Genomic DNA, 14,604 nt, shown 5'->3' with positions numbered 1-14,604 from the left:
TACATTGTTTTTCCGCACATTCGCCTGAGGGATCGCATTTCAACAGCATTCAGTCTACTTTCGTCCCTTTTTTTCCAACTCCATGCTTCGCTTCCATACATTAGGGTTGGTACCAGAACTCCATTATGAACTGCTAATTTGGCCTCTTGCGATAGACACTTATTTGCTACGACAGACTTTAAGGCACCATTAACTCTGTTACCGGCACTAACCCTCCTTTCAATATCCTTGTCCATATTTCCATCTCTAGTAAACATACTACCCAGATATACAAATTCTTCGACCTGTTTCAAACTATCTCTATTTACTACAATCTTACATTCAGTCATAGTTACATTTCTTAGCTTTTTAATTTTTATTTTCTATTGAATATGTTTTGCGACATGAATTATAAAAATGAAACTTTTATTTTATTGGATGGTTCGAAGAAATTGCCATTGGCAATAAGCCCGCCGATGTACAATTAAAATTATGTACAAAAAGTTTTTAAAATGTATCAATAATACCGCAAGCAAAGCGACATCTGTTCCTCGCCAATGTTTATTATTAAGTGCAATTTGTAAGTCAACGTTTACATATTTATTTATTTTTATCCGGCTTATCCTAGCAAATCCAAATTTCTACCAATAGAAGCCATGTCTATTTTTAATATTTTTATTTGTTAATAGGCTATTAAATAAAATAAATAAATATGTATCTTATTTTAAGCGCTAGAATTTTTTCAGGTTTTGTATTTTTGAAATTACTTCTCTAGTGACGTCCCAAGTTCTCCTGCCCTTCTTCTTAATGAGTTCTGCTGATTCGTCAGTTGACTTACCGTAAACCGGAAATCTATCACAACTCTCTTATTTATTTATTAAAACACTTTATATACATATACAGTTTACATACATATGCATAAGGGCGGGCATATTGCCTAAGGAAATTTCTTCCTACCTACCCAAACCGTTCAATTAGAGGAAATCAGTTGTTTATGAACATATTGTTGGTTTGTTAATAATTTCATTATGGAACAAAACATTGATAAAAAAGTTTTTTTTTTTTTTAATTGACTAAATATCTTCACTATACTATAAAGAGAGGAGGGAGGAAAGAGGGAGGGAAAATGAAGAACTTAAATATTCAGGAAGTGACATTTCAAACGTGATTTGAATGTAAATAAAGAACGTTTAAATGTTGTCTTTGACATTGTCTTTGTCTCTGACTTTGACGTCTCTGACTTTGAAGTCTCTGACATTGACTTTGTCTCGTCTCTTATCATTGGTAGATTTGGAAGAACTAGTGACGTCATCATCAATCCAAAAAAAAAAACAAATATATTTTCAAGAAACTTAGCTGTACAATTCCATGGGATTTAGGTAAATGGGGACATGTCACTATTAGCTAAGTGTGCAGAGGAGCCATTTAAAGTTTCTTACTGGTTTATTTCTTTAACCTAGAAATTTGGGTGTTATCTTAGAATAAACTTTAAATGCGTAAACTTAAGATTGAAATACGTGGAGCGGTACAATTCATATTGTGTTTCTTCTAAACCACTCCACTACACCACGGAGGCCGCCAACGTACCAACATGCGACATGTACCGCTTTACCTTAATGCCACAGAATTTGATGCTCTATTTTTTACCGCGCGTAAGAATACATGTCCAATTTGTTTCGAACTTCGTCGTTGACATTTAACGTCATTCCGATTTTGGAGTTGAGCCATTGTTATTTTATGTGCCTCATTTACAGTTTACCCCGATTATTTACAACAAACAAGAACGCTTACCTGAACAATCGCCATGTTGACTTTATATCTAAGAAATCAAACATTGGCTTCCACAGAGGGCGCTATCAATTCATCGCGAGGCACGCGGCTTTTACTTTTTTACAGAGACAAACTAAATGATAGGAATCATGCAAACAATTTGTTGGTAGAGTAAATAGCAACCCCCTCCCCTCCTCCGTATCCCACCCCTCCACTTACCCGGTCGTTACTGGAAAAGAAAACAATCAAACATTGGTGATAAAAGAGGTATTTACAGTGTGGAAAAAAGATTTATCGCCGTTCGTGCAAAATGATAAAAGAGAGTTGTCGTTTACATAACTTACACGGTTTTTATTAGAAACTTTTTGTGCTACTAAAAATTAATATATTTTATTTATAAACGTAATGCATAATATGCTAAATATACAAATAAATTACAGTGGAACTCCGTTTATTCGAACTACTTTTGCCAAATATAAAACAAATACCCCTATCGTTAAAGGGAAATAAAAAAAAGGAAATTTTTTAATTAATTTTATTTCAACAGAGAGGGAAAACATTTTTGAGAAGGGAATATGAAAGTATGGGCATTTACAGGGCTTATGACCTGTCATTGGCTGGTTTAGGTTGCCACTTTACACACTGTGTAACATTCACCATTCTGCCCATGTTTGAACATCCACATTTCCTCAACTCTTCCATCTGTTGACCATTGTGAAGTAAAAGAGCTGAAACCTTTATCACGTGGGTGAGATTCATCCGGCTGAACCAAATCACCGCCTGAAAACAATTTTCCAATTTTTATACTTCTTCTTTTACCAGGTATTTATTCAACAATAATGTTTTAGTATGTCCAAATGCTTGCGGACTGACTGGATTTCCTCCCTAGGGAGTTGTTTTATTAATTTTTAATTTTATTTTAACAGAGAGGGAAAACATTTTTTAGAAGGGAATATGGAAGTCTGGGCATTTACAGGGCTTATGACCCGTCATTTGCTGGTTTAAAATCCAGTCAGTCCGCAAGCATTTGGACATACTCAAACATTGTTGAGATTTTAAAATTTTAATTTAATTGTGCAATGGGCATGTTTAAGCAAGCTTTTAATGTGATTCCAATTAGCGGTATTATTTCAAAAGCAATATAATCTGGCACTTATCAAGCCGGATTTGAATCCAGTCCTTGTCTACAAAAATTTGGACAAACTCAAAATATTGTTGCCAAATAGAATAAATAAATTAGTAAACCCCGAAAGGACATTGAGATGTGGAATGAACCAAAATCACATAAATCCGTATTTTTTTAAATATTCGTAACGCAAAAAGTAACAAGAAGCCTTTTTTTATGTCGCGATACTTCTTTTTGTAATATATGTCGCGTGTAGAGCAACATAAACCCGGGAAAGACTAGTGAACCAGCTCGCAAAAATTATTTAATGGGGCGGGTCAATTTATTTAAAAATTACGGCGCTCTGTAGAGTAAATATTGGCGTGTTTGTGTTGTGTTAATAGTAAAGTTACCTGTTTGAGCGCTACAATAACAAATTATTTAAACTGGGAACACTTTGAACTGCGTGTGGCGGGAATTTTTTCACTTTCTGAACAAATGAAAAAAATATTGTGACTTCGAATCGACTATGAAAGCAATGAGAAAGTTCGTTGGTTTTTTATTGATTTTTTTTTTACTAACCCTTACGGATTTTACAAAAATAATACATTATTTTTTATTCATACTCTTTTGTTGATAATAATAATTTTTACGCCATTTGAAAAGTTTGTCTGAGTCTTTTGTTTAGTTTTGTCTGGTAGTTTATTGTATAATGTCGGTTTTTTTGTTGTTTATAGACAAACTAAAGAGTCGTTTACACGTGGAAAAAACAATAGATAGGACAATATTATTATGTCTCAGCTCCGTGAACAGCCTTGTCCGCGTAGGACAGAACACTGGGAAAATACGATAATTTGATAGCAGCTCACACGTGAGCGCTGCGAAAATGAATATACGACGGCGCTTTTTACGAGCGAGATCATGAAAAATTTGATTTATTTTATACCAAGATGTAATTTATTTATTCATTTTTATTCATGATTTATTAAATTGGTTCAAAACATCTTAAGAACTAATATAAAATTTTAATAGCATTACAATTTTTTTATCAAAATTTCTCAATAATATATTTTTTCAAAATAATTTGAAATATTTCGATCTTTTCTATCTCCTTTATTCCTTCAGGTAACTCATTGTACAGCTCCAATCCCTTGTACAATGAGTTTTGAGATTCTGTTTTTCTCCTCATTGGTAATCTTATCTTTTTTTATCCCTTGTTTTATATGTATGGTATTGTTGGTTAAATTTTATTATTGTTTTTATTCATCCCATTAATCATTTTATGTATAAAGTTCTACATTATATTTCATTTGCTGCTTCACTGTGAGCAAGCCAGTTTCTTTGTGCATTATTTCTACATTAGAATAGATATTTCTTTTAAGTGTAATCCTCATCGCCTTATTTTAAAGAATTTTTTTATTTTCAATTTCTCCTTCATTGCATAAAAAAATAATAGAAGAACAGTAATTTATGTGTAATGTTAAAGGACGAACCATATAAAAAAATGATTTTTCTGCAGCCGTTTTCAGAAAAAATGCGCGGTAACGACACCTGTACGTCGAGCAAATCACAATTGTCCTAAGCTATTGTCCCTGCGACTCGAAAAAGTTAACCCCGTACGTATAAAAACACGCTAAACATAGCTTCTTGGAAATCAGAAATATATCAAACACATAATTGATTGGCTATTCTAAACTGCGGTCTACTAGGACTTATGATGTTTAAAGTTGTTCATTTTTCAATTTTTTGAGAAACTTACCGCACAATTAAACCCTCTAACTTTTACCGCGTGTAAGAAAACGTTTTTTTTACCCATTTTACCTTAAACTGTATTCTTTGTCGGCGCGGATAGTCAAAAAATAATATTTCAAATATTATATTTAACGGATAATGAATAATTGAAACGATTTTTTCAATTTTTACTTTATTCATTTAATAGGAGCTTGAAAAGGTTCTTGCTGTTTTCCGACAAACGGTGTTTTTACTACAGCCAACGAACCAACTTCATCGTTTAGCTCCACCATTAGGCTTGAAATGGTAGTATATTTTATTCCGCCGAAGCGAAGTGTGAACAACGTATTTTCACAGCTATTGCGAATCTCATGTAAAAAAAGAGCATTTAATGGGAATTTCGCCGCATTACTTTTTCAAAAAATATCTACAGCCGAAGCATATATAACTCCTGTGGAGACTCGCGATGACCACGCTCCGTCGGAAACAATATGCAGAGATTGGTTTAAACGCTTTAAAATTTTAGAATAAAGAAAATACTTAAATGTATTTTTATGAAGAAATGTCAGACCGCGTATCCTCTTAATAACTGTATACATTTTACGTCAAATTAGTTGTTATTTTCCCAAAATAAATAAAATAATATAAGCTAGGTACAATATACAGCAACCTCCTTTAAATAGCCTTTATTCAAAATTCTAAAATCTCTGAATTTTCATCATTTAAATTGGCGCTTCCGCGCCTGCTCATGTGGCTCGAGCTTCTGCTAGGCCAAACTTGTAAATATGCCGAGCGCATACATCAATATTATTACACGCTGAATTTTGTTTGAAATTCACGGGGCTGTGTGTAATTATTGATACACCCAAACAGCTTAACTCTTAATAATACATTTAAAAATAAAGTAAAGCAAATTTGTACATGGAATTATCATTTCGACCGCAAGATTAAACATGGCGGCGCTAAATAGAAGGCTTCTTTTCGTTTGTCGACAGTCAACACATTTTTTTTAATATCTGCATACATTTTTATTTTATAAAGGCTAAAGAATGCAACACAACAAACTTATCAAAACAACAAGTAGAGAGAATAATTCATAGGCATTAAATGTCATCCAACATCTTACCCACATAATAAAGGTTTCAGCTCAAAAGAGCTTCGCAAAAACTTCGCAAAAGTCAACAGATGGAAGAGTTGAGGAAATGTGGATGTTCAAACATGGGCAGAATGGTGAATGTTACCCAGTGTGTAAAGTGGCCACAGGTCATATTCCCATTTCAAAATGTTTTCTCTCTCTGTTGCAAAAAAATTAAATATAAAATGTAATTTTAGTTGGATTCCAATTAGATGTTTAATTTGGTAATGTATCCAAAATAAAACAAGTTCATTGGATTATAATTCTACTTTTTTTTTTTAAAAATTAAAAAGGGTATATTGTGACCCGTTTTGTCTTGTTAGGACATTTTCAAACAAACTAACTTAAATATTTACAAAGTTTCCTTATATACTAAAAATAATTGCTATTTTATGTTAGTGGATTTCTATACAAGCCAAAATAAGTAGAGTAATTAAAATTAAATTAGGGTATACTGAGTATATTAGAGGAATATTTTGGTTATATTGGGGAAAAACCTTCCATTATTTAAAAATATTTGTAAGGGTATGACTTTAAACTTAATATAATAATTATAAAAATATTGATTTCATTTATACAGGTTTATTTTGAAAATTATTGTTGAAACTCTACATTGGTGTTTTACACGGGTTTCATTCATGTTTAATGTCAACTAAGCCTTTCAATTAGAGACTAAATTTGTTACTAGTTTTGTAAAAACCGCCAAAACAGGGCGTGTGTGTGTGTGTGAGAGAGAGAGAGAGAGAGAGAGAGAGTGGTGAGAATAGGAGAGGTGTGTGTGTATGTTGAGTGAGAGAATATCATAAAAGATGTAATGATGTAAGTGGAGAGATATATAATGACTATCATTATTATTAAATCATTTGTACATAGACACATAATTCCATTATTTATTCAAACATTAAAAAAAATATTCAATGCAATCTCATCATTTCCTGATATTTTTCTCGGCAACCATCTTAGATATGATGTAATAACTTATATTTCCATATAAGTCATTAATTTAAAAAATACTTGGTACACTTCCACTTATTTATTTTGACCAATTAGCGCTTTCACCCTCTAATGGGCATCTTCAGACTGGTGAATATTATACAGTGTAAGGGTAATTTATATAAAATTAAATATTATCTTAAGTGTAGGTACATTTAAAAATAAGTTGAAAAAGATACGAATACGAACAATGTATCTTTCATTTAATTTTACACAACCTTATAACAAAACTGCGGTAATTCGAACCAACTATTTCATTTAAACCAAAGATTTCACTACATATTGTATATTGGCGCGGACGTGTGATGACAATGATAGTTTTATATACGTACAAACGTATTCGTGCATAAAATGTTTTTAAAAAAAAACCTGCTGTAACACTTTATAAGCCTACGGCCCTTAAGAACAGTTTATAAAGCTTAGACTCTGATATTTTCTTCTCTAAAATGTTCTTCATCTCTGTTGTAATATGTTTCCCTACATAATGTTAAATGATTCGTAATATTATTTTTAGTCTATAAGGTATATTGAATTGAAAATTCACTGAAATTGTCAACATTACCAATAAGGTAAATAAATTTACATTTCGCATTCATTGAACAATATGATTTTTACCGTAAATAATTTGTTTTAAAATAAACTCTACAAGCGGTGATTTTGTAAATTCCGACAACATTATCGCTAGTCTGTATTTGTATTGATTCGTTTATCGGAAAAATTACATTGTAAAATTATTCATTGATTGTGTAAATGTAAACAACGAATTTCAAACAGTAAGTATTTATGTAAACACTCATTAATAAAATCATTTTTTTAATGTTTTATTTTTTATCAAATTAGTTGTATTCTTCTTAAATAAATATAGCATTATTATTTGTTTTGATATTTCCAAAATAATGCATTTCTTTGATTGCTCCGAAATTAAGTTTAAATTTGAAAACATAGATTTTTTGCTTTAATTTATGTTTATTCGTATTTTTATACAGTACCCGGCATTAAATAAAGTACATCGGGCTTGAGAAAGAGACTGCCGACTTTGTAGAGCGTCGTCTCTGTCACACGAGTCCGGTATCTATATAAATGTATGAATGAATTAAACGACGCTCTCCAAAGCCGACAGTCTCTTTTTTAAACTCGATATCCTTTATTTAATGCCGGCTTCTGTACTTACTTAATTTTTATAAATTTAACAAAATTATTCTCCAAATCTTTTAGCTCCATATTTTTCTTTATTTATTTATAAGCTATTTAAGTTTTACTTTCGTTTTAGTAATATTTTTAGTAGATGATTTATATTCTTTTTTATCTCCAATTTGTATTGCTTTTTTTTGCGTATATTCTTTCTTAAACAATATTTTGTTACTACTTTATTTTTAACCACTTTTTTTTCTACCTACCGGTTTCAAAGCTACACAAGCTTCTTGATCAAGGTACACGTAACTCAAAATTCTATCCTGTTTTATTTTTACAGTGATTTCAAAATATCACATTATTAATACCACAGAAATATTAATTGATACACATGGTGCTAACAAGCTTAGTGTTTTGTCATGTTGTTATTTTTTTTTTAAAATGATATTTTGTCCAAATTTTCGTAGACAAAGACTAAGGAGTATTTTTTTCTACCCCTTAGGGAGTAATTGAGATTAACATATTACAAACATAGGCAGAATAGCGAAAGTTACACAGTGTTTAATGCGGCCACTTACACCATCCTAGGTCACAGGCCCTGTAAATGCCTAGATTTCCATATTACTTATCTAAAACCATATTTGTTGTAATATGTTGATAGTTATTTTTTACTATGATTGTATGTATAAATTATACTGCAAAAAATGCACATAAAAAGCCGTGAAATTAAAAATTTCCATTGTTATCTACGTATGATCATTGATGTGTCACCTTTCTTCTGACCCTGTATTACGAGAAAATAGAAAATCCGTTTCCTTATAGAAATTACTTTTTTTTTTACTTTTATAAATTTCCCATTTGTAACAATGTTTTGATACACTCCACCGAATTTATTACGTTACTAGAACCCTTTCCGAAATGTATATATTCGTTTATTAGCCAAAATTTGATGTCAACACACACAAGTTGAATTGACTCGTCAAATATTTGCAAATTCTCCTGTTAGTAGATACTCCTAAGATAAATAATGTGGCAGACAATCCTCTCACTTCAAAAACCTTCCATAGTTATATTCGGACATTAATTCATGCAAACTTAGCTGGTATCGCTTTGCTAACTTTTATTGTAATGTTTATAATATACAACCTTAATTAAATATGAAAGTCTAGGTATTTACAGGGCTTAAGACCTGTCATTAGCTGTTTAAGTGGCCACTCTGTAACATTCACCATTTCTGCGTCTGTTTCGTCAACCCTTCCATTGTTGACTTTTGTGAGAAATAAACCACCCTGATCAATAAAGGTTTAGGCTCTTTTACTAAAAAGATACCTACTTTACGTCAAAAAAATACCAACTTTAATGTGATTTTTTTCAATAGATAAATTATCTTTTACTTATCTTATTGTGTAGGCCTTATACTGTAGGCTTCATTTGTTTTTCTCGTCTCTGTGATCCATTATTAAAAGGTAGTCTATGGTTATGTTCCAGGGCGGACAATTTGTTTGTGGGCGCCGCACCGTACGCCACGCCTCAGCTGATTACAAATGTACGATAATAGATTTACCGATGTTTCTCGATATAGTCGAGTCAAATTTTCTGTCCCGAGATTGGAATACTCTTATGAAAAATTCAGACAAACGCGTCGGTTAGGTTGTTACAATTAAATACTGTAAAAACATCATTTGAATGTTCAAACTTTTGTATGGAAAATTCGTGTCAACAATATCGACAATCATCGATAAATCTCGTACCATATCATTGTAATACGGGTCCAGGGCGGTGTATCGCAGAGAAGGTAAGTGAAACAGAACACAGGCTTATTAAATAGCCAGCGAGGTGGGAACATGAGGCAAAAAGATAAAGAGAGTACAAAATCAACACGGGCCAACAGAAAACGACGGCGCGGGAAAAGGGTTTCCCGCCAACGCTGACAGGAGGAAGAAATTGACAAACCCAGTGTACAACCGCGACATAGATAAAGTTTAATGCAAACCGAATTCGTATTTGAAAACTTCATTAGCTTCGTTTTAATCTGCGCGTAAACTTTTAATCTCACTCAATTATTTATAATATTCTTCACAACCCTTGCGCACCAAAATATCTTGATGAGAATTTAATTTGTCTTCTAATCATGGTCATGGAGAACACTTTCCATTCCTCGATTTAGCACTTACTTTTTCAGCAATTCTTTTTCTGTTCAAGGCGCCAGACTTTGGAATTAACTACCTCTTCATTTGAAAAATGCACCTTTCTTGGCCACTTTCAAGAAACGCCTAAAACATTACTTATATCCCCCCTATCGCTCATCTTAGACCCTTAAAAATTCTACAAAAAAAATTCATTAAAATCATACTTTATAAACCATCCTTGTTCTCAACTACCGAACTGTTCAAAGAATTTAATGTTTTAAGAGTGGAGGATATCTACGGAAAGTGCTGTATGCTCCAGGTGCATAAGGAGAGCCTCCCATCGGACCGTATTACGGGAAAGTTAAGAACAGGATGCCTCGCTCTACCGAGAATTAAAACTACCACGGCCAAACATCATTATACTTACATAGGACGGAAGCTTTTCAATAATTTACCACAAAATCTACGTCAAGAAATAAATTACGGAAAATTTAAGGATAAATTAAAGAAAAGCTTCTTGACATAATTAACATTAACTGTATTTTAAAAAAAGATATGTATGTTTAATATGTGCCCGTGTTTACAAATTTTGTGTTTTTATTTAATATTTTTTTAGTGTTATATTTTCTCTATTTTTAAAATTGTTTAATTTTTTATTTATTTTATTATTTGGTTTTGCATTTTATGTTTTATTTTTATGTTATTTTGTAAACTTGCCAAACACAAGAGCTAGACTCTTTTTTGGCAAGTTCAACCTTAAGTGTTCCATTTTTCTACTGAATGTATTGTTTATTTATGCTAATAAAGGTTTAAAAAAAAAAAATAAAAAATCCTTAGAACCCTAATCTCCCTTTTTTGTTAAAAAACAAATACATTTTATTCCTTCTCTTTCCTGGTTCATCTTCCTGTCTCATTCCAAACCCGTTACTTGATCCCACATTCCTCGTCCATAAAACATGTTATTTTACTAAGTTTATACGTGCAACCTTTATCTCCCCATAAACAGTTTTATTTTTTTATCGGGCTTTCCATGAATTATGTTTTTAAAATAAAAATTTTTTAGAACAAAGTTTTGATCAAACCTTCTTTTGACAAGTACGTTTTTTGGTTGGATGGAAGATTTTGCTTTCAGCAATAAGTCCGCCAAAGTACTTATTCTATGTAAGATTTAAAAACATATATAAAAAATCTTTATTAAAAATGAATCGCGTTTATTCTATGCTGTTTCTATGTGTTTTTACACTAGAATAATTCACAGTCCCTGGACCGGCACCTGAAATGTAAGACTGATTACCTTCATGCAATTAAAATAAACAAGAAAAGCTGAGATTTGTATTTGTATTTCTATTTTATATTTGTGATTTTCATAGTATAGGGACCAGATTAAAGTTGCATGTTCAAGCCGACTTCTGACAAATGCGTAATACAAAATATTTTTAGGGTATTTATATATTTCAACGTTTTTGTGACTCTAGTGACAAAACCTTACAATTTGAGCGCATCACCCGTAATATGCCTGACATGTTCGATATAGTCGAGTTTACTATTTAAAACAACACCGAGGTCCCGAATTATTTGAACATTCTTAATAGATTTAGTAATAAGGTTATATTGATGATGAATGATATTAATGTTTTGAGTAAAGGTGATATGAAAGCATTTGGATATGTTTAAATATAATTTATTACGAGCACAATATAGAAAAAGGCAGTCCAGATTTTTTTGCAGATAGGTACAATCGTTTGGTGATTTTATCGGTTTAAATATTTTGGCGTCATCAGCATAGAGTAATATAGATGAGTGTTTGAGCTCCTCAACAATGTCATCAATATATAAAATAAAAAATAATGGACCAAGATGGGAAGCTTGTTGGATTGAAGCATCATATTCGCCATTGGTAAAAAGCGATAAAAATATATATGTACCTCAGAGGCAGACGGAAGCAAACCCAAACGTCAAATGTCCAACCAAAGCCTAAAGAATATACTTTCTCTAAATAATTTCTAATAATTTATATCATTCATTTGTATTTTCAATATCTTAATACATTGGTTCTTTCATTATAAGACTTACAGTTTTTCAAAATCAATGGACATGATCATAAACTGGATTCGAATATCGAAATGTCATTTCATCAAGATCTGGATTTGCATCCGTCTGCCTCTGAGGTACAGATATATTTATTTTAAAAATGTGCACTGTGCGTAAGAATCGTGCCACAGGGAGATAGCTTATGAATTCTCAACGCTGGTAACTCTAGCGAGATAAAATATTCATGGATGGATATATGAGTGGTACCTACAGAGTAAAGTACTTACCTAAAATATACCTACATTATGTCAACTTCTAAGGAGGCCCATACACCTTCATAGCGTAAAAGGAAACACATATAATATATTATATACATATATATTGTATTTCCACAGTTCCATTTTGTCTACACGTGTGGGTATTTCTACTCAGATATTTATACTCAGTTTAAAATATTACTTGATTAAATTAATTTATTGACTTGGTGTCAAAACAAGTTTTAAAAAATGTGAATCCGCCACTTCCAGATCTTTTTTACTTTTTGTAGACACCTCTAACAACGCGTATCTATAGCTTTCCAAGCTTTCTATATGCTGTAGGGCGACAGAAATATTTTGGAACGGTAAAATTCCATCTTTCGATTCTCTTTTAAATGCAAAATCTGTAGGTGACAGTCGGAAAAACAATTTTTCAGTTCAAAACTACCATTCAAATTAATATTTCACGTAGACTTTGTCAGGAATCGAATTTTGGGATGCTGGTTGAAAGCACCAATGCATTTATCTCTACTTCTCCACTCGAATTCATTTTTTAGGATTATTATCTGTGAGTAGGTAAATCGAGTCGAAAACACTCGTCTAGAATTCTAGTTTGCTTCACACACAGAACTGTATTCTTAATCCCCCCGGACATCATAATAAACTAATGAAATAATGATTTCAACTAATTTGAACCCTCGCTCCCAGAAAGGTCTGGCAGGAAATTTAAAAGCCTCACTCAGTACCGCTAGCGCCATCTGACGATAGAGTACGCAAATAACTTACAGCATACACTCAACCCTATATTCACTGTGTGCTTTTAATTTTGAGCGTGCAAACCGCCTCTCCGGCTCTCGCGAAGGCAAATATTTGCGCGGGGAATATTTGCCGTTGTATAATTCAAACAGATGCGATATTTGCGGAAGAGCAATCATTTTAATATCGTTTCTCTTGGAGTGGACCACGGCTAATACTTACGCCGAAAGGGACTCTTGTACCTGTAATCGGTTCACCGGATATGAAAACTTCGTGTTTGAATGTTTGAATTTCGAACAATTAGTGTATAATCGTATGCGTATAACCGGATGAAATATGGAATGTGTCAATTTATAGAAAACTATCAAACGTAACCATATTTACAGCAAACGTAAATGCAACAAAAGGTACAATACATTTAATAAAGACAAAAACGTAAACCCGAATCATTTGACAAATTAATAATAAAGTGGTGAAATATATACCTACCATGGGGCGGGGGTCTCCAAGCTACGGCCCGCGAGCACCAGGTGTCCGACCCTCTTGAGTTTATTTTGATTACAATGTAAAATTTACAGTATAAGTTAATCATGTAAAATATCAGATGTTTTTGTTTATTTTATTTTATTTTATTTTCATTTTATATTATTGGGTAAACAGTGTGTACAAAATATACTGTCAATTTATTTGTATATTAGTGTACACTCAGCACACACCAAAAAAATGCTTGCACTGAAGACAATAATTAAAATTTTAGAAATAAAATAAATGTAAAAGATTATAAAGTATATTTAAATAATTATAAGATAATACTCGTAATAATTCTTGATGCGTATTATTATTGCCTTATACTCTTTCTGATTTTTTTTCCAAATATTTTTAATACCCAACTTTTAATTTTTCTTATTTACTTTATATAGGATGTTCTTTAAACCCTATCCGAAACCACGATGATCAGTATGAGCAAGAAGACATATTGGCACATTAAAATAAATTTTTAGAACGACTAAAATCTTTTGAAAAAACAAAGAAAAAAAACAAATGGTTGCTTAATTCTGCAGGGGAGAAACGAGGAGGGGGGAGGGGGGAGTCTGATACACCGTCAACAGCATGGCCGCGCCCCCCTTTGCTTCTCCCCTACAGAAATAAACAACCATTTTCTTCTCTCTAAATATATTTTTTAATATACTATTATGTCTTCTTGCCTATACTGATCATCGTGGTTTCGGATATGACAGGGTTTAAAGAACCCCTGTTTACCTACTGGTTTCTCATAAAAAAAAATCAATGCATATTTTGATACCCAACTATTAATTATATCCATATTTTTCTCTTTTTTACTACGCAAAGTTTTTACTTTTGATTTTGCATTGCAGTATGCTTTTTTGGTTTCTACATGTCTCAAAAAAATATTTTCAAAGTGTGTTTTTGTTTATTTTAAAAAATTATTGCTTAATTATGTATTTAATTATAATTATGTTTGTACTTACCTGTATTTTTTTAATGCCCCCTGGGTGTATTGTAAAATTAAATAAATAAATAAAATAATATTGCCGACACGCGCGCGTGCCCGGACCACAAGGTTCG

Source organism: Micrasema longulum, unplaced genomic scaffold (genome assembly GCF_059751315.1).
Source record: "Micrasema longulum isolate JH-2025_06_02 unplaced genomic scaffold, ASM5975131v1 h1tg000299l, whole genome shotgun sequence".
Classification (NCBI taxonomy): Eukaryota; Metazoa; Arthropoda; class Insecta; order Trichoptera; family Brachycentridae; genus Micrasema; species Micrasema longulum.
Note: the sequence above shows the minus strand (reverse complement) of the source record.